Source organism: Lissotriton vulgaris, unplaced genomic scaffold, assembly GCF_964263255.1.
Source record: "Lissotriton vulgaris unplaced genomic scaffold, aLisVul1.2 SCAFFOLD_638, whole genome shotgun sequence".
Lineage (NCBI taxonomy): Eukaryota > Metazoa > Chordata > Amphibia > Caudata > Salamandridae > Lissotriton > Lissotriton vulgaris.
In genome coordinates, this window is record NW_028249064.1 from 390,222 (window position 1) to 408,890 (window position 18,669).

An 18,669-nucleotide genomic window follows, 5' to 3' on the forward strand; every position below is an offset into this window, starting at 1 on the left:
CCAGTGTAAGAATTGGCTTTTGTAGTTTGGTTTGCCCTGTTCCCATCATGCACTGGGACAGGAACAGACTAATTTGCATACAGCCAGGTTCTGAAACTGGGATGGTGCAGTGAGCTAAAAAACGGTGTTGGATCTAGCCCTGATCTCTTGACTGGGTGAGAGCTTTCTGCTTAATTCAGAGACTCTGTCCCTCACCACCCCTTGTTGTAAATACCTCTTTAGCTTAGAGAGCTCATTTGAAAAGTTTTTGCTGTGTACACATATCTTATACTACACACTACACACAACATGCAACGATCATCTTGATCAATAAATAGAAGGTCTGTACATTAGCCTTCCACGTGTGATGGCCATGCATCTCAAACGTTACATCAAAAAACAAATCTGTGTTACTACACAATGCCCCTGGTGTGTGTGTGCATTCTTGGACTGCCTTTCAGCCTGGGAATTGGTGGCTCTAAGAAGTATCAGAAGCCATGGGCAGAGTGCAAATCCTAGATCACGTGACAAACAGTAAACAGCAATGTCTAGATTTATTTTGCTGTACGCTCTGTTGACAGGCTTGACCAGTATAGTAGTGTGTCATATATGAGACTTTCAGATTCACGTTTGATATGCATTGCTTGACTGTAATGAACGTTATCACTGTGTATGACGTAGCCTCACTGCTGATCCTCCCTCCATACGAACACATTCACATGTGTGCGCTTCGCTATAGCAACACTTTCAATAATATCGCACACCATTAACATGCGTGTGTGCATATCCACAACCTTGACAACGACATGTGATGTTCTCCATTCAATCTTTTCGAACAGCAGCTCATTAGCGATAGTTGGCGCCCTCCCGACACATGCTACATTAATGTAAATAGCGCATTCTACGACGTCAAAACTACAAAAGAAACACACATAAGTACACTTCCTGGCCAGGCAGGATCTGAACAACACCCAGATCCTCAGAACAATTATTCACACCCCTATGCTAGCCTGGCGTAAGCAAGCCCGGCGTACGCAATCCCAGCCTACTTTGCATATGTATAAATAGGAAAACGACAACGCCACATGTCCCAGTTCTTCCACACTGCCTCAGGTGATATGGCCACATCCACCTTGCATATCACAATGCGCAATAAAAAAAGGGATCCATGAGGTGTACACCATCCTAGCAATCAAAAGTGGACATGAATTGTGAACCCTACTGGACGTCGTGTTTCCAAAGGAATCCATGAGGTGTACACCGTCCTGCAATCAACTCTACAACCGAATTGCGAACACTGCTGCCCGTAGTGTTTTCACACACAACAATGACAGCAGGTGAGCAGTGGGGCCTAGGTGCACAGGGGCTGCAATTAAGTGCAGTGCTGCAGGAGGGGTGGTGTGCATCCGCCTGGGAGTGCAGGTCCTAACAAGCGATTTTGCCCTGCGTAATGATGTGATCTCTGTCTCATTTTAAAGACCCCCTGGACCGTACTGTAGGCCTGAGCCAGCACTGCCATACAGACATGTGTTGAGCACGGTGCTGCTGGAGGGGTGGGGTGCATCAGCCTGAGTGCGCACGTGCGAATAAGCGATGTTCCCGTGCATAATGATGTGATCTCTGACCTCATTCAGTCACATCTCTGTCTCATTTTAAGGACCTGCTGGACCGTACTGTAGGCCTGAGCCAGCGGACAGCGCTGCCCTACAGACATGTGTTGAGTGCAGTGCTGCGAGAGAGGTGGGGTGCATCAGCCTTGGTCCGCAGGTACGAACAAGCGATGTTGCCGTGCATAATGATGTGATCTCTGACCTCACTCAGTCACATCTCGGTCTCATTTTAAGGACCTGCTGCACCGTACTGTAGGCCTGAGCCAGTGGGCAGCGCTGCCCTACAGACACGTGGTGTTGCCTTTTAGGGCACTATAGTGAGCTCATTACTAAGTGTACATGCACACAGCCTTCCGCCACTGCATTACAGGCACACATTATAATTCTACCATGCGCACTGTTCCTTTCTATGTGAACCTTCGTATAACATATTATTATTTAACCTTGTGTATTCTCGTGCACTCCAACTCCTCTTTGAACCACGATTACCACTAACAGTTGGTAGATCGTACTTCAAAAACGAAGGATGCAATCAACTGCTGTTTTCTATTACGCTTGAAATAAACCTTCATTTCCCTCCAGACGTTTCTACCATTAAATGATTTCTCCCTTTTCAGACACTGAATTGATGGACCCAAAATGGGCGGAGCGGGAGCTCACCCCACAATGATGCCCTGGGCATTCTGACACCTTCCATTGTGGTATCAAGACACCGTCCCCGACTGGAGACCTGCTCTCCTACCATACAAACAATACCCGGACTACGAGCTTGCACCAACACATCGTTGGACACACAGATGGTGGCAGGTGAGCAGTGAAGCCTCGGTGCGCAGGACCTACAATTGAGCACAGTGCGGGGGAAGGGTCTGGGATGCAGCACCATGGGTGCACAGGTGCAGGCAAGCGATTTTCCCATAGCTAATAATGTAATCTCTGGCCTCATTCATATGTTTCAATTTAAGGACTTGCTGGACCACACTCTGTCTCATGGACCCCAGCGTTCTGGACAAACGGGTGACAGGAGGGCAAACACTGAGGGCTGGGTACAGGAGGCCGACGCTGGGTCCCCTCCTCCCTCTGTTCTTTTGACTCTTCCTCCCCTTGTCCCTTCCACCCACTCCCTCTCCCTCCCATTCTCAATATCGTCCTTTCATTCGGACTACCTTTCTTTACCTCTTCCACATGGCACACATACTTATGTTTCATTTTTGTCTTGCAGGTTTTGAACGCTGCTTCCACAGGAGTCCAACCCGCGTATTTTATTTTATACTGTTGTTTGTTCTAATAAACGTACGTTTCCATTTATTTGTGTTTTAATAAAGGTTATTTTTTTACCAATAAATAACTGAGTGTATACGTCTTCTTTTTCTGACAACACTTGGCTATACTTTTACTGTGAAAATTGTCTGTTTATAGGAGGTTATGAGACAAAACATTTATAATTTTTCGGTGCACCTACCAAATATAAACCAATAGACTATTACATAAATGAAGCCTGCATAATTCTACAACTGCAAGGGTTCTTTCAATGCGTGTATCCCTTTATGACACCATGAAAAATGCCCGTGTGATTACAGAAACAATAAGGCACTGCTTAGGACCACCGCGACTTCAGGGGCTGCCGAGGCCCACCCTGCATATTTAAGTAAAGCCCCGGAGGGTGGCGATCCCCGGACTTCAGTTGGCCTCGAAGCCCCCCGAACAATTAGTAGAAGGTGGCGATCCCCTAGGCTACAAAAGGTCTCTGTGCCCTTCAGCACCTAATTTACATGTGACATTAAGATCTCGAGTCCTACAGAGACCCTTCAATATAATAATAGGATTAGCCCCGGAATATTACCCACCAGGAGCCTAATTTAAATCAACGAGTGAGACCCCGTTTTTTCCCACTCCATTTTTACCAACTGGATCTGCTCTATTAAAGTGAAAAGAGGTTTTCCTCCTCTCGCTTCAAAAAGTCAAACAAGCATTTGCTATCACAGGGTGGAAGCCATGCACCCGCCTTCTAATAGCAAACATAAATATCCCGCGGATGCACTCCCCAGGACATTGTATGAGCTGCACCTGGGAGGTTGCGCTCCCTAGGACCATGATGCATTGGTTAGTATAAACGCATACTAACACTACTTACACATGTGTAGTACAGCGACCAGAGTGTAGTGAAGAGGCAGAGGAAGCTCAAACTCTAAAAATATGAATCCTACTAGAGGTCGGATGGCATAGTTCGAGGAGCCGATGACCCTGGGATGAGTAGAAACAGCTACACAAAGAAAACGGGTCTTCAGCACAACACAAGCAACTTTGAAGTATTGGTGAGTGCTGCCTTCTTTTTACCTTCTCCCGCTCGTCGCCAAATGTATGGAGTGAAGAGGCAGGTTGCAGTAGATCCAATAAGTAGATTTATTGCAGGAAAACAAGACACCTTAAACATCCACCAACAGGAGCAGACAGCAAGGCAACCGTCTTCTCCAGCACTGAGTACAAACTCCTCAAGGTTCCCCTCATGACAGCCCTACATTCTAACATTACATACTTACATTCTAGTTGAATTACATACTAACATTCTACTATGTATTACATTGGAATACTACACAGAGCACATAACTTTACAGCAATATGAGCTCATGGTTTCATCCAGCAGTCTTAAAATCGGAAGGGGTGAGTAGTTTGCTTCCCACTTCCATGTATTATATAAACGCAAACTAACACTACTTCCACAGGTATACTACAGCACTCAAAACACATCACTTTACAACAATGAGCTCCCGAATTAGGCTAATAGATTAATCCCCGAGTCTTCAGGACCAGTAGGACAAAGTAGTTTGCTACCCACACCCTATATACTATAAATGCATACTAACACCACTTACACAGTTATAGTTAGCGGCTAGTATCCTACAGCACCCAGAGCCTATCACTTTACAGCAATCAGCTCGGTTTGATACCCGAGTCTTCACACCGGTAGGTGTGAGTACTTCACTTCTGGTATAGTATAAACGCACAGTAGGGGTCAGTAGTTTGTTTCCCACTCCCTGTAACGTATAAACGCCTACTAACAATACTTGCACACGTATACTATAAAGACCAGAGCACACTCGGTTTGATCCCCGAGGCTTCACACCAGTAGGCATGAGTACTTCGCTTCCCGCTTCCGGTATAGTATAAACAGACTATAGCGGCGATAGCGGTAAGTAGTTCGCTTCCCACTCCCTGTATGGTATAAACGCGTACATACACTACTTGCACACGTATGCTACAAAGAGCAGAGCACAACACTTTACACCAATGAGCTCACGGTTTAGGCTCTCAGTTTCATATCCGAGTGTAGCACCATATCATCTAAGCACCATGTCACTCTGAGCAACACTGCACTTTCAGACCGGTAAGAGTGAGTACTTTGCTTCGGACTCCCCCACAGAGCTTACAGTGCTCCTACCCTCCTTTCCTACTTTTTTTGCCCATTTTTACCCTTACTCGCTTCAACGGAATGACAAAATGGTGGCCAATACTTCCTAGTTGCAACCGCTCGCAGCGCTCGCAACCAATAAGCAGCAAGCTTGTGCTCGTAACGCCTCAGCCAATCAGATGGCAGAATTCCCAAATATCGATATCTGTAAATTTAGATATTTCTCCAAAACTACTGAATGGATTTACACCAAATAAACAAAAGCATGCTTTCCAGACCAAGACCCTTCTCCCTGCCAAATCTGGAGTAATTCCGTTCTCCCGTTCAACCTATAGCCTTGTCTAAAGTTTCCTATGGAAATTAACATTGAGAAAGCACGTTTTGGGCTCCCCACTTTTTTTCTCAGCCCCCCTTGACGAATCACCCCCAAACTTTCAACATAGGCGCTGATATCAACAAAGAATTCATTTTTGGACATTTCATGAAGATTCATCAAACGACCCCAAAGTTATAAGCAAAACAAAAAGTGTTCTTTCTAGGGAAACTAGGTCTGAATTATAACTACCTACTAGCGACCGGCAGTAGGTAATATATATATATATATATTAAACAAAAGAAACCCCTGCTCCATTCTCCATTTTGGAAAAGAGCACGTGCACGAGGGCTATTTGGGTTAAGGCCTTTTATTAGATAAGCCTCCTCAGACCCAGCAAAAGAGACGCGTTTCAGCTGACACAGCAGTCTTCCTCAGCCTAGTGTACGCCATTTTGAAATCAGCCGTTATACATTTTAAAATCATAGACATAGAAAACAGTTCATGACATCAAATCTATATATATCGCATTAAGTAATCTTAAAAACAGTGAATAGATACTGCGCAATACATGGATACTGTGTACCAGATGGCTGTAACTGTTGGTAACTATAAAATGCCTAGTGCATTAAGAAATGTTTTTAAAAAAGCACATATAGTGCAGATACCAAACCAATATAGTACATGTTATAAATTGTGTACCAACGCAGACACTGAACAGTAAATGCCTTTCATGTTTTCATGAACCTGGTAATGAACCATAATCAGCAAAGGTCATTATGTTAAAAACATTTGCACTGGTTACATGGATTGAAAAGGTCTAGCAATCGCGCTGCTCAAAACTGCAATTTCAGGGAGAATGCTGCGTTCCAATGACATTACATAACTATTGGAAGCTCCATCGGGGTCGCTATAAAATCTCGGCAGGTTCAATATGAAAAGAGACTGAGCTAGTATGCTGTACTCATATTGGAGTGGGAACAAAGAGGGGTTGGCTCTAATCAGCAAGGCTGAGCCTATATATCAAATAACAAAAGAAGATGCCAGTACTGATAATATTTATTAAATACTAGAACTAATCACCCACAGCAAGAAAATTAATTCAAATGAACACTTCAAACATTCAAAACCTCAATCATTTCACATTCAAAAAACATTCACCGCATTCAAACCTGGATCAAGCATACCACATACTACTGCTACAATAAAAAGGAAATACAAACTGGATCTGCATCAATTATACAATAGTACAGTACAACTTTTGTAGTGTTTATTTGAATGGAGTTTGATGTGTCCATTTTTTCCTGATTTCTCTAATGTTCTTCTTTGATGTAAAGATAAATTTTATAACAATTGTTGAATTTCTATAAAATAAAATTGCGACTAAACAGCAGTACCCTTTCTTGAATTAATTTTCTTGCTGTGGGTGATTAGTTCTAGTATTTAATAAATATTATCAGTACTGGCATCTTCTTTTGTTATTTGGTACTCATATTGGAAACATTTTTTTTTAAACGGTGATGATAATTTTTGGAACCCTCGCTGCAAGAATTATAACATAGAAGTGATAAAGTGCAGAAATAGTTACCACATTCCCAATGCGCAAATAATGCCTCAATGTTCCCGAGTCTTTGATACTCATACTTAGTCAACCAGCGGACCGGGACTACTGCTCCCATAATGCCCCAGGAATGTCAATCTAGTACTAAGGGGGACCGCCTGCATCAACCTGTTGGTCTGCATCAAGTCCCAAATATGTCAGGCACTGCACGCCTGGACTCGTTGTTGCTGCATCTTATACTCAAAGATAATACCCACAATTACGTCCGTTTCTCCGATCAACCATATCACAGCAACCACAGCGCTTTCAAGCCCGGACTCACCCAGGGCTCAGAGTAGCTTTAAATCATCTGTATCATATATATATATATATATATATATATATATATATATATATATACATACATACATATATTTATATATATACACACACATATATATATATATATATATACACATATATATACACATATATATATATTGATTGAAAGCTTTATTTCGATATAAAAACATATCATAAAAGCAATACATTACATCAGTAATAAAAACAATTTGACAATACACAATGTAAAAATCCTACAGAATCAATAGTGGCATTAAAAAAGTGTATTCTTGGCCAAATTATAAAAGCCGGTACAGGCAGAAAGCACATTACTGGGTCAACAGTTTCTTTGCAGTTCTTATTCGCCAAGCCCAGCCCAGGAATTTTGCCATACAGCAGGCAAAGAAGGGTCGGGCATCTGTACGCAATATGCGTAAGGCTTCCAAATGTGATCTAGTGCCCAAGCTCCTACATAAAGGCCTCAACCATCTCGACCTGGGCACCGCATAAGCATAGCACTCAAACAACAGGTGAGCAACGGACTCAACCCTTGAGTCACAGAAGGGGCAATATGGTATAGTTTGAAATGGTGGTTTCCAGGTGGAAGTTAACAACCCTAAGGGAAGTACTCCCACCCTAAATTTGAAGTACAATGATCTGCCGCCCGCGTTATGAATTAGGTCCAGATAAGGTTCTCTATAGGGGAGCTCCTTAACTAACAGAAACTGAGCAACAGATTTACAATGCTTAGGATTGCACATTCTCTCGTTGTCCACCCATAACCAATAAGCCTTCTTTAGCATTTGTTTAGAAGGTGCTATTCTGTTAACCCAAGCGTCTCCTAACCCCAACTCATAGAGAAGCCGCTTAACCTCCCTGAGCCAGGTTACCTTATGCCAGCCCGATAGGGATAAGAGTTCACTTAGGGCATCTGCATAGCTACACAGTTCTGGGATGTTCCATATCCTGGCCCATAATAAAAGGGGACGTAGCCTTGCTTGCTCGCATATTGGGCGCGTGCCTGCATCTAGCAAGAGGGGGATTGTAGGGGTACTGTGGGGTAACCTCATGAGATCTTTGTGGAAGTTATTTTCGAGGTGAGTTAAGGTATCAACTCTCTGTAGCCCCACAGTTCCGCGCCATACAATGCTGCACTCACCACCCTTGCCCTGTAAATGTCTAATAGTGCCCCAATAGGTTTTATAGATGAGGCACGTTGTTCTTTAAGCAGGGCACCTGCAACCCTCTTATGGGTCAGAAACACCTTTTGGTGGTGTGCCTTCCAACTCATAGTGTCGCAGAGTCGGATGCCCAGGTAGTCAAATTCTTTGACTCTTTCGAGTGGAACAGAGTCTAAAGCAGGAGGGACAACAGATTTCCTGGGGGGGTTAAGGACAAGGAATTTGGTTTTGCTTATATTTATAGACAGGCCCTTGGTATCACAAAAGGCCTTAAAGCTAGAAAGCAACTTTTGGATGCCTACTGGTGATTTTGAGATTAGGAGGGTGTCATCCGCAAATAGGAGCGTCGGAACTTTCCTACCAGCCAGGGAAGGTGCATCTGATGGATGTTGAAGAAGATGCTCCACCACTCCGTTAACGTAAAGAGAAAACAGAAAAGTGCAAGCACACACCCCTGGGGGACGCCCCTATCTACAGGGATACGAGATGTTTTTTCCCCCTGGACACCCCATCTAATCTGAGCAAAGTTGCTTTCATGGAACTTTATAAGCAAAGCCAACAAGTAAGGGGGTAGACCCAACCCGTCAAGGACTTTCCACAATTGGGCTCGTGGGACCAGGTCGAAGGCAGTTCGCAAGTCTATAAAGACTAAATACAAACTGCCCCCACCCAGCACAACCACTTTCCTCGATGGTGCCTGTCCCTGTTCTAAAACCTGCTTGGAAATCTGACAGGATCTGGTTTTCTTCAGCCCACTGCAAGATTCTACCTAGTACCACTTTGCCCGCAGCCTTTTGAGTTGAGTCAAGCAGACTGATAGGGCGATAGTTGGCTGGGTCGTCCCGGCAACCTTTCTTAAAAATAGGGACGACCTCAGCGCCCCTCCATGAGTCAGGGAGAGAACCTCCCAGTAAGGCCTCATTTAAGAGTGAAGCAATTAATCTGCTCCACACTAATGGGTATTTCTTCAGCAAGTCACCCGGAATCCCATCAGGGCCTGCAGCCTTGTTGGTTACAATACGCCTGATTGCCCTTTCAACTTCCTCGCTGGTGAAGAGGCAGTCATTAATTGAAATATCAGCTGGGGGACTGGCCAGAAGACCCAAACTTGGTTGAGGTGCCCCCAGTGGGGCAGAATACAGCTTGGAGAAGTGGGCAAACCAGACATCACCAGGGATATTACAGGTTAGCTGTAGATCAAGAGGCTTGTCCCTGGCTCTCAGCAGATCCCAAAACCCCTTGGAATCTTTCCTAGTACTTGCCTCCACTAACTTCCACCAAAAACTGTATTCATGAGCCTCCTTAGCCTCGGCCACAGTTTTTTTGTAAAGTTTCCTCGCAATTCTGATATTGGCTGGGTCCTTGTTCTTCACTGCGGAGATGAGTTCCCCCTTAGCAGCCCGACATTTGGAGGAATACCACTTGTCTCTTGCCTTAGAAGCACCTTTCACTACAACCCTCGCACTGGATTGGGGAATAGTAAACAGTTCACTTAATGCCACAATAGTTTCTGTGAATATCGGTAAAACAACTTGGCTGGTGACACTTAAGGCATCGAGTCGCGGCCCCACCACTGACATGATGGTCCCTGCTTGCGCCATCCTTTCTTCATCCGCTGCTGCTTTTGCCCACTTTAGGCACCTGCCACAGTTTGAAGGTACAAGTTCATGGGAGGTTTTCCACTTGTGGGCAAACTTGGCTAGGTTCCCAACCTGCCAAGGCGGAGTGAGGGTTAAGGAAAGAAGATTATGGTCACTATCACAAGACGCTATGACCTCCATGTCTTGATGGAATGACCAAAGATTATAATTCAACATGATGTAGTCAATTCTGGAGGTGTGACCCGTCCTGTTATAAGTATGCGCACCCATAGAATCCGATTTGGATCGTCCATTTGTTGGTCTCAGGTCGTGTTCCATGCAGAGTGCATTGATGTCTATCGCACTCTGCGTCCATTTGGGAATCGGATCTAGGGTCAGGATGGGGATACCTCTCCTTGTATCCTCTTCCAAAGTGTCCAGAATGTCCTCCCTAGCCAATGGCTCAAAGCAGCAGTTGAAATCGCCTGCAAGAAGAACATAAGAATCGATACTGCAGGCAGCTAAATCACTGCTTAATCCTGTTGAGGATAGCGATGATGCCCCACCCCTGGCCCCCCTCAGATAAAGATTAAAGACTTCTAATTTCCTTCCCCCTTGGCAGTGTATAGTTATCCTCTGGAGGTCAGGAGATTGAGTGGTCCTTTGACTTACACTTAAACCTAGTGCAATGCTGACCCATATAAGAAGGCCGCCAGACGGGCGACCTTTGCATCCATGTTGTTGGGAAGCTGGGACAAAGTAGGTTGTGAAGCCTACTCTGTGCCTGGGTTCTAGGCACCAGGTTTCCTGCAAAAGGCAGATGTTATAAGGGTCCAAAAAAGCGTTCCATTCAGGGATTTCAAAGTTACGGGCAAGCCCTGCCACATTCCAGCTTAGAATCTTTAGCAGAGGTTCACCTGGGGTAATCCGCCTTGGAGAATTGACAGGTATAGCCGAATTAGGCACAGGGTCTGCCACCCCTGCAGCCGCTCTATTTAACCTTTGCGGTAGCTCAATCTGCTGATGGTTAGGAGCCATTGCTACACCGGTCAGCTTCCTATCTATTGGGACATTCTGAATGGGTGACAAGGGAATCATACGAGGTTAGTCCAGCCGTTCGACTACGTCTTGAGAATCTAAAGTGCATGAAGTGTTCATTCCCCCATCTATAAGCAAAGTATGTAGTATTCCTTCTGGACCTGGAGGGCTAACAACTGAAGGTTCAATCAACAAGGGGGAAGATTCTTTGAACCCTAGGGCCTGGGGTGAAGGTGCTTTTTTCGCTGCTTGAGAGGCAAGTTGCCTTGGAAGTCAATCTATCTCCTCAAGACCGCCAAACCTATTAGAGGTTGGGAGGCCATTCCAGTGTAAAGGGAAATCTTTGTGGTTGTTGGGGTGGCTCCTCCATGTGTGGTGATGTACCAGTGGCCAGTCATCATCCTGGGTATGTCTGGGGCGTGGTGGATAAAAGAAGGACAATGGCCTAGGTATGACAAGAGAACCATCGCTGGTGGGCCAAGAGCAAATGTGGTGTGCCTTGTGTGGGTCCTCAAAGGTCACCACTACACAGTCCCCGGGACTGGTTTTCCTTGTGGGACCCACCCAGGGAATTCTACGTACCATCAGAACTCTGCTTCTCCGGCCATTGGGAATTGGTCTATTCACATTAAGCCAATGCATTATCTTGTTCTTCAGAGACCAGTGGTTCTCGTGTTGACCATATATATATATACACACACACACACATATATATATATATACATACACACACACATATATATATATATACATACATACACACACACACACACACACACACACACACACACACACATACATACATACATATATACACACACACACTGAAAAAACAAAGATTAAAGGGATATTATAGTTAGGATGAAATATCAGTTAAAACAAAACATTTTAAACTAACAAAGCCACAGAAATTTACCACTACTAGTGATCTCAAGTAACTATAACTCCTGCCCTAGATTAAGTAGAACTTGCGCCCTTGCCATGTGCAGTGTTTTTATCAAAGGTGTCCTTTCTGATGCCAGTAGGGATGTTATCAATGCAGTCATTGGACATGGAGTGATGCAATATGTGGTGGTACACGCAGTGCATGGCGAGTGTTCGAGTTCTAGTACCACATTGTTCCTCATTTTATCTCAGTCCGAAGGACTCAGATTCGCAGCCCTGAGTTTGTTTACTGAAGTATGGGGCATATGTAGGTAGTCGTTTGCGATTCGCAAACGTCAAAATTCAGCGAAATTTCAGCGTTTGCGAATCGCAAACGGCGTTTTGATATGTAGGTGCCACTTAGCAAAATAAGGAATCGCAAAAATTGCGAATCCCTATTTTGCTTATAGCATTTAAGGAATCGCAATTTTGCGATTCCTTAAATGCTATGTAGGGGTGCTTTAAAAATTGCGATTTTTCCATAAGGAATCGCAAAATACCACCTACTTCAAGTAGATGGTATTTTGCGAATTCCGTCAAAAATGCATTTTTTAAAAAAATTCAAAGTGCCATGTGGTGCACAGACATGCCCTTAGGGCATGTATGTGTGCCACATGGACTTACAGGCACATTCCAGGGGTGCAACAGGTATCCTTTGGACACCCTGGCACCCTTGGAATTGCGATTCTCAAATTGCGATTTTCTCATAGAAAATCGCAATTTGAGAATGTATCCCCATTCATTCCTATGGGCCTCTTAGCCCATAGGAATGAATTGGACACTCATTCCTTAATTGCGATTTGCAATTTGCTAATTGCAATTAAGGTATGTTGAAGATTCGCAAAAAAATTGCGAATTTTTACCTGCATTCCATTTTGCTATTCTCAAATACCGATTCCTTAAAAATCGCTATTTGGGAATCACAAAATAGAAATTACCTACATATGCCCCTATATGAAAGTTGGAGAACTGATTCTTAGTTTAACCAAGAACCCAATTTGTACTTTCTAGTGCCAGGGTCGTTGAGGCATCTCCACTAAAGCAAGTAATCTGGGCACGCAAGGTCTGGGGTCTTTCGGGGTGGGGGCTTACGCTTGGCTCCCCTGTAGCCCCGTGTCCAGCCGAGAAGCTCTGATCTATCTCTGATCTGGTGATGAGGGCTGGCAGGAGAGAATGTACCGTAAACAAGGATAATTAAAGGTGGGGGGACTCTGTGTGTGTGTGGAGGGGGCAAGTGGATTACGACAGGCTCAATTGGGAGAGACTGAATGTGAAAGGACCAGAAGTGACCGAGAATAACCTGTAAATTGTCCCACGTGGGTTGCGAGTAGCTCATCCACTCCAGGGAAGCATGCCCAGTGCCACTGCACCTGCTGCACCAATGGAAGCTACGCCCCTGGGTGAGTACCTGCCCGGTCCAGAGACCTCAAGCTGACTCCGTCCACGTGTGAGGAGCTCACCCAGCTTTGCCTTTCAACTCACTACCTTCTGGTACTTGTTTGCTGCAGCTGGAAGTGCAGAAATGGACGCCCCAGAACGGAAAGGTAAGAATTGGCCGGGGTGAGATATTTGCAACTGACATTGCACGCCCTGAGATCCAGCGTCGTTACACAATGTTAGCCACCCAACCACCCCAGAACGTGTTGAGGAGCCGCTGAGACTCCCATGTCCTGCAGAAATTCAAAGGCATTGGGGTGACTCGGGCGCCTTAATGGTGTGCAGCCCTGTGCTCAGGAGCTGAGGCCCCAAGGGCGTAGCTAGCATTGGTACAGCAGGTGCAGTGGCACCACAGCCCAGAGGGGGGCACTGAACCTTGAAAAAATTGCTGCTTCACTACCCCAACAGTAGTCATATGGGTCATTTTCCTAGGTTTGCACTAGGGCCCATGGCATCCTTGCTACATCCCGGCAGGGTATCTGTTGAGCCCCTGCTGAGATCTCTACACTGGCTGCAGGAATGGGTGAGGAACCTCTGCGCGGGGCTTGAGGGGGAGACTGGAGTGTGTCTTGCACTCTTTCCCCCACCTCACCATGCGCTGCTTTATTTATTTAATGCAGTTATAGATAGCGTGAACTTTACCCAAAGGTGTCAGAATGCTTAACAGGAGAACTAAGTAATTTACAAAAGGTCTACAAGATAGACAAAACCCACTAACAAGTTACATATATACAGTTACAACGCTAACAAGTTGCATATATATATAGTAAAAAACAAAAGGTGCCAGCGTTACAGGAACAAGATACATATTTACAAAGTTGTGTCAGATGACCGTAAGGGTCAAGAAATGGGTTGAATTATTCCAAGAAGTGCCTTTGGAGGAGAAGAGTTTTAAGATCTGTTTTGAAAATCAGGAAAGAGGCGGTGGTGGGGAGGGGTGGAGAACGTGAGTTCCGAATTCTAGCCGCAGCATCACCAGAGAAGGATTGAGCCATACATATTTCCCTTTTGAAGGTAGGAGGTTCGAGCAGTAAGTTGTCCGCATTGCGTGAAGTTCTAGAGCCGCCTGAGATTTTGAGTTTATTAGCCAGATAGGTAGGTGTAGAGGTGCGCAAGGCATTGTGGGTGATAGAAGCAGTCTTCACTGCTCCTTCCGTCAATGCTCCCTCTTCTCCTTGACGCTGTCATCTCTGTGGTCCTCTCACGCCATGAAGTATTCATTAGAGCATTTCAGTGAGATTTCGATAACCTCCACGAGTCCCACCCCCTCATCCCTCGTGCTCTCGCGGGACCCTATTCCAGGTGCAGCCGATGCCCCCTAATGGGCTTCACAGGTTGATCATTTACTCGTTAGTCAACTTTTCAGTGCACCCCGCACCATAAAGCACAGAAACTTGGCAGGGGGACATTTGAGGTCAGTCAGTCTCCGAATCCTTTCTGAGAGGCTGGCTCGCCACTGCATTGCATTTCAGCACATAACCAACGCCACACTGCTTTCAGCCATGAGAAAAAACCTGCCCCGAGGGACAAGCCTGTCAGAGACCGAACCTCCAAGTGTCACAGGTCCACACATGAGTGACTTAATCGGCCCAGGATTTAATTTGCCCTCTGCGACTTGTAGCCCCTGTCACCCCATTAAAATAAATCAGTCCAATAATGCCAATTGATAACCTTACACTCGAGCTACTCGAATTGGAATGTTGTGATTTGTTTGTGCTGCGGTGGTTTCCGCATTATTATGGATTAGCCATATTTACCACATAATCCATCATCTGGTGCATAAACTGCAGATTTTTTAACAAAACACAAATTGGGTCTATAAAAAAAACGGGGCTACGTGGGTAGCTTCGAGGTGGAAGTCCTTTTGCAAAAGATGACTGGTCCGTCTTCTGTTGCTCATCGCTGTATTTGGGTGTTAAAACTGGTACTAACGGGTGTCTGCCTAGACAGTGTTAACGTGTAAAATAAACAACATAAGGAAGTCATAATAGCACGAAATGTGCAGCCTTGCGCCTCGTATTTTGCATGTTCTTACCACATAATTTAGTCTTCCATGCCGCATAATTTGGGGGTCCCTTGCTGCATGATTTCAGCAGCTCTGGCTATTCCTCCACGGACAGCATCAATGTGACTGCTCTGGGGAGACGGGCAGTGCCTCAAAAAGAGAGACAGCCACTAATAAAGGGCACAGTCAGCTGAGGGACGGCGCTTCTATGAGGCTAAGCACTTGCAAGAGAGGAGGACGAGGCCAAACTAAAGACAAACTTAAAGAGGGACACAGTCGGAGAACGAGGGCAGTGTCTACTAGAAATATGGACCCTGCAAAAGAGGGACAAACAGGCGCAATAGTCTGCTAACGAGGGGCAGTGGAGTGGAGATGTGCCGACCCAGGGCTGGACATCCTCAACCCCCAGTACAAACAACCTGCCAGCAGGGCTCGAGGCCGGGTTAGCCCAAAACAAAGAGCCTGCCCCGGTGGGAGGGGTGAGGAGAGGGGCAGGTGCAGCTTCCAGAAGTGTGCAGGCAGATTGAGCAGAGCAGAGAGAGAAGCAGCAGACCCAGGAGGAGAGAAGCGCAGTCTGTACCTGCGAGCACGAGGGGAGTACAGTCTGTACCTGCGAGTACGAGGGAAGCGCAGTCTGTACCTGCGAGCACGAGGGAAGCACAGTCTGTACCTGCGAGCACGAGGGGAGTACAGTCTGTACCTGCGAGCACGAGTGAAGCACAGTCTGTACCTGCGAGTACGAGCAAAGCGCAGTCTCCACCCGAGGGTAAGAGGGCAGTAACGACGGTACCTGAGGGTGAAAAGGGGTGGGGGTTAATCTGTAATTGGGGCAAAGGTGGGAGCCAGCCTGCACCCCAGAGAAAGAGGTATAAGCAGTGCTTTAAATAGGCCTATACTGTCCGGTACGGAGTACCGGCACTTTTTATTTATTTTGAGAGGGAGAGTACCGGCACTTCTCAAGAGAAGTGCAATACATTTAATTGGAGAGTACCAGCATTTCTCAGAAACAAGCACTTCTCTGTTTCCATCTCGAGCACTGGGTGCAACAGAGGCTACTTGGGAGCACAGTTCGTACATGGGGGCAGTCTTACCCGAGGGAGGGGCACCCTTACCCATGGGGAGAAGAGTAAGTCAGTCTGGAGGGGAGGGGGGGTAAGAGTAGAGCACACCCTGCACCTTAGAGTAAGAGAGGTGCACAAAGGCTACCTGAGAGCACGAGCCAGCAGTGCCAGCACACATCCTTAGCGAGTGCTCAGATTTACCCATTCTATGGGTGCCGAGGAGGATGTGACCCGTTAGTGTTTTTGCACCATTGCATTCTGGAGTAAATGGGACTGCAAGTACCAGGATGCAAAGCTGCCCTCTGGGCTGGATAAGCTACTCGCGCGCGGAACCGGGATTCTTGAGCGTTCTGCACGTGCCTGGTTGGGGGGTTGGGGGGTTGGGGTTGGGGGGTTGGGGGGGGGGGGGGGGGGAGAGAGACACATACAGTACCAAAGGCTGGGAGGGGGCATATATTGGAATTTGTAAGGCGGAGAGCGGATTGCACCTGATGGACTAGAGTTGGTGTCCCGGGGAGCAGAGAGTGAGGCGTGGCCAGGGGAAGGTGAGAGGCGCGATTGGGGAGGGAGTTGTTTTGAGGTGAATGAAAATAAGGGAGGGATGGTGAAGTAAGATAACGAACCAGGGGAGTGGGGTACATCGAGGAGGAAAAAAAGGGCTGGTGTGCTGTGAGTAGCGGGGGAATGCGCAGTGCGATAAAGGGTAGGGGGCAGGAAAGATCAGTGGGAGGAATCACATAAGACCTGCTAAAGGGGGTGGGGGGAGCAAACATTGACATAAGAGGAGGGGGTTGGATGGAAATTAGTGGCTTGAGGGGCAGCACCTGGAGACGGGCCTGCGGTTTCCCAGACCATAAGGAAGTTGCCGATCTTGTCTTCGATGGTTTTCTTTGCATTCCGTACCTGTGCTCTGAATTTAAACATCGACAAAGATGCCAAGTTCCAGAATGCATTGTAAAACACTTTGACTGGTTCATCTGCACCGACATTAAAGGTGAGTCCTTGGGGTATCACGGAAGGAAGAGATTACGATTTAGGATTAGGATTTATTTGGTACCTCGGTTCCACAGTGAGGGACCTTAGGGTAGGAGGCGTATTGCGAGTGGGGTCTATAAGTGGGAGCTCAGAGTTTTTTTTTTTTTTTGGGGGGGGGCATTCGTCCTTGTGTGGGTTCGGTCGCTACTGGGAACCGGATAAAATACACCCCCCCCCCCCCCCCCCCGTACGTCCAGATATCTCATCACGATGAAATGACTAATTCACATAGTCTTCTATCAACGTGCACTTCTAGTTTGACTATGTAAATGTCTGTGTTAGGCGCGCAACACCCATTGGAATTAAAGGGCTTCTGCTTCCCCCCCACTCGTGTGTGGCAGCCCGGGCTCAGACGGCTCCCGGGCACACACAGCCGCACACGAGCACTTCACAGGTCTTTAAAAGACCATATGCATGTTAATGAGGCTTTGATGTTGTTTCACCCCTTCCAAGAGCCCCTGCAGCTCCACTCTGCCTATTGCTTAAAGTTTCAGCCCCCCCCGATTTTTTTTCTTAGCATATGTTCAATAACTTGTGTTTTGTGCGTACACACAGACAAGACGTGGGCAGTTTTGTGTATGGCACCAAGAGAACTCTATGGCCAGCCATGTCCGTGGGCAAAACGCATCCACAGAGTAACTGATTGGCGAGGGGATGGGGCTTTAAGAAGACCTGACCAGTTCAAGTGTCCCAACTATAGGTGCTTCCAGGGGGTTAGGTTGGATAACAAAGCTGTGTGTGTTTGGGGGGGGTAGGGGGGGAGGGGTCAAAGGGGCGTGGTCATATAAATGAGGGGGGGGGTCAAAGGGGCGTGGTCATATAAATGAGGGTGAGGTTTAAATCGTGATCTGTTGGTGCCTTCTGCAAGAGTGCGATTTCATGCTAGGACAGTCAGTTGCCAGATGAGGTTGTGTGAGAGAAGGCAGGAGTGAGCCACTCAAATGAAAGTGCCCATGGCGGAGCGCTGGGAAGCTTTGGCCATACTAAGCCTAGCAGACTTTGAAGAGAGTAAATAAAATGTCTCCTTGGGAGTACCATGGATGGGAGGGAGGCCAGCTCCCGGTGGAGGAACCGACCAATGAACACGGGGGAGGAGGAAGAACCCACGAGCTGGAGATTCCGGTCCTAGGTGAGCATGGAACAATTCTGTGGGGTCATCTAGGGTCACAGCCCATCCTCAACAGGTGAAACGTAAGTCATTGTAGAGTAGGCCTGGAC

General features: G+C 46.4%; 1 protein-coding gene and 1 long non-coding RNA gene across 3 annotated transcripts in view; both read left to right on the forward strand.

Annotated features, from left to right (window-relative positions):
- LOC147663709 (uncharacterized) overlaps nt 1-2,925 on the forward strand; it is a 76,550-nt gene extending 73,625 nt beyond the window's left edge. The window contains exons 5-6 of the long non-coding RNA XR_015305251.1: nt 2,207-2,396; nt 2,809-2,925. This is a non-coding gene — a long non-coding RNA (uncharacterized LOC147663709). The remainder of the gene's footprint in view (nt 1-2,206; nt 2,397-2,808) is intronic.
- Nucleotides 2,926-15,831: 12,906 nt separating this feature from the next.
- LOC147663710 (bestrophin-2a-like) overlaps nt 15,832-18,669 on the forward strand; it is an 84,713-nt gene continuing 81,875 nt past the window's right edge. Inside the window, exons 1-2 of one of the 2 annotated variants that reach the window (XM_086950249.1) lie at nt 15,832-16,042; nt 16,104-16,121. The gene's annotated coding sequence lies outside the window, so the exon portion shown is untranslated. Of the gene's footprint in view, nt 16,043-16,103; nt 16,122-17,223; nt 17,411-18,669 lie in introns of those variants that run through there. The other variant, XM_086950248.1, reaches the window with a different exon arrangement.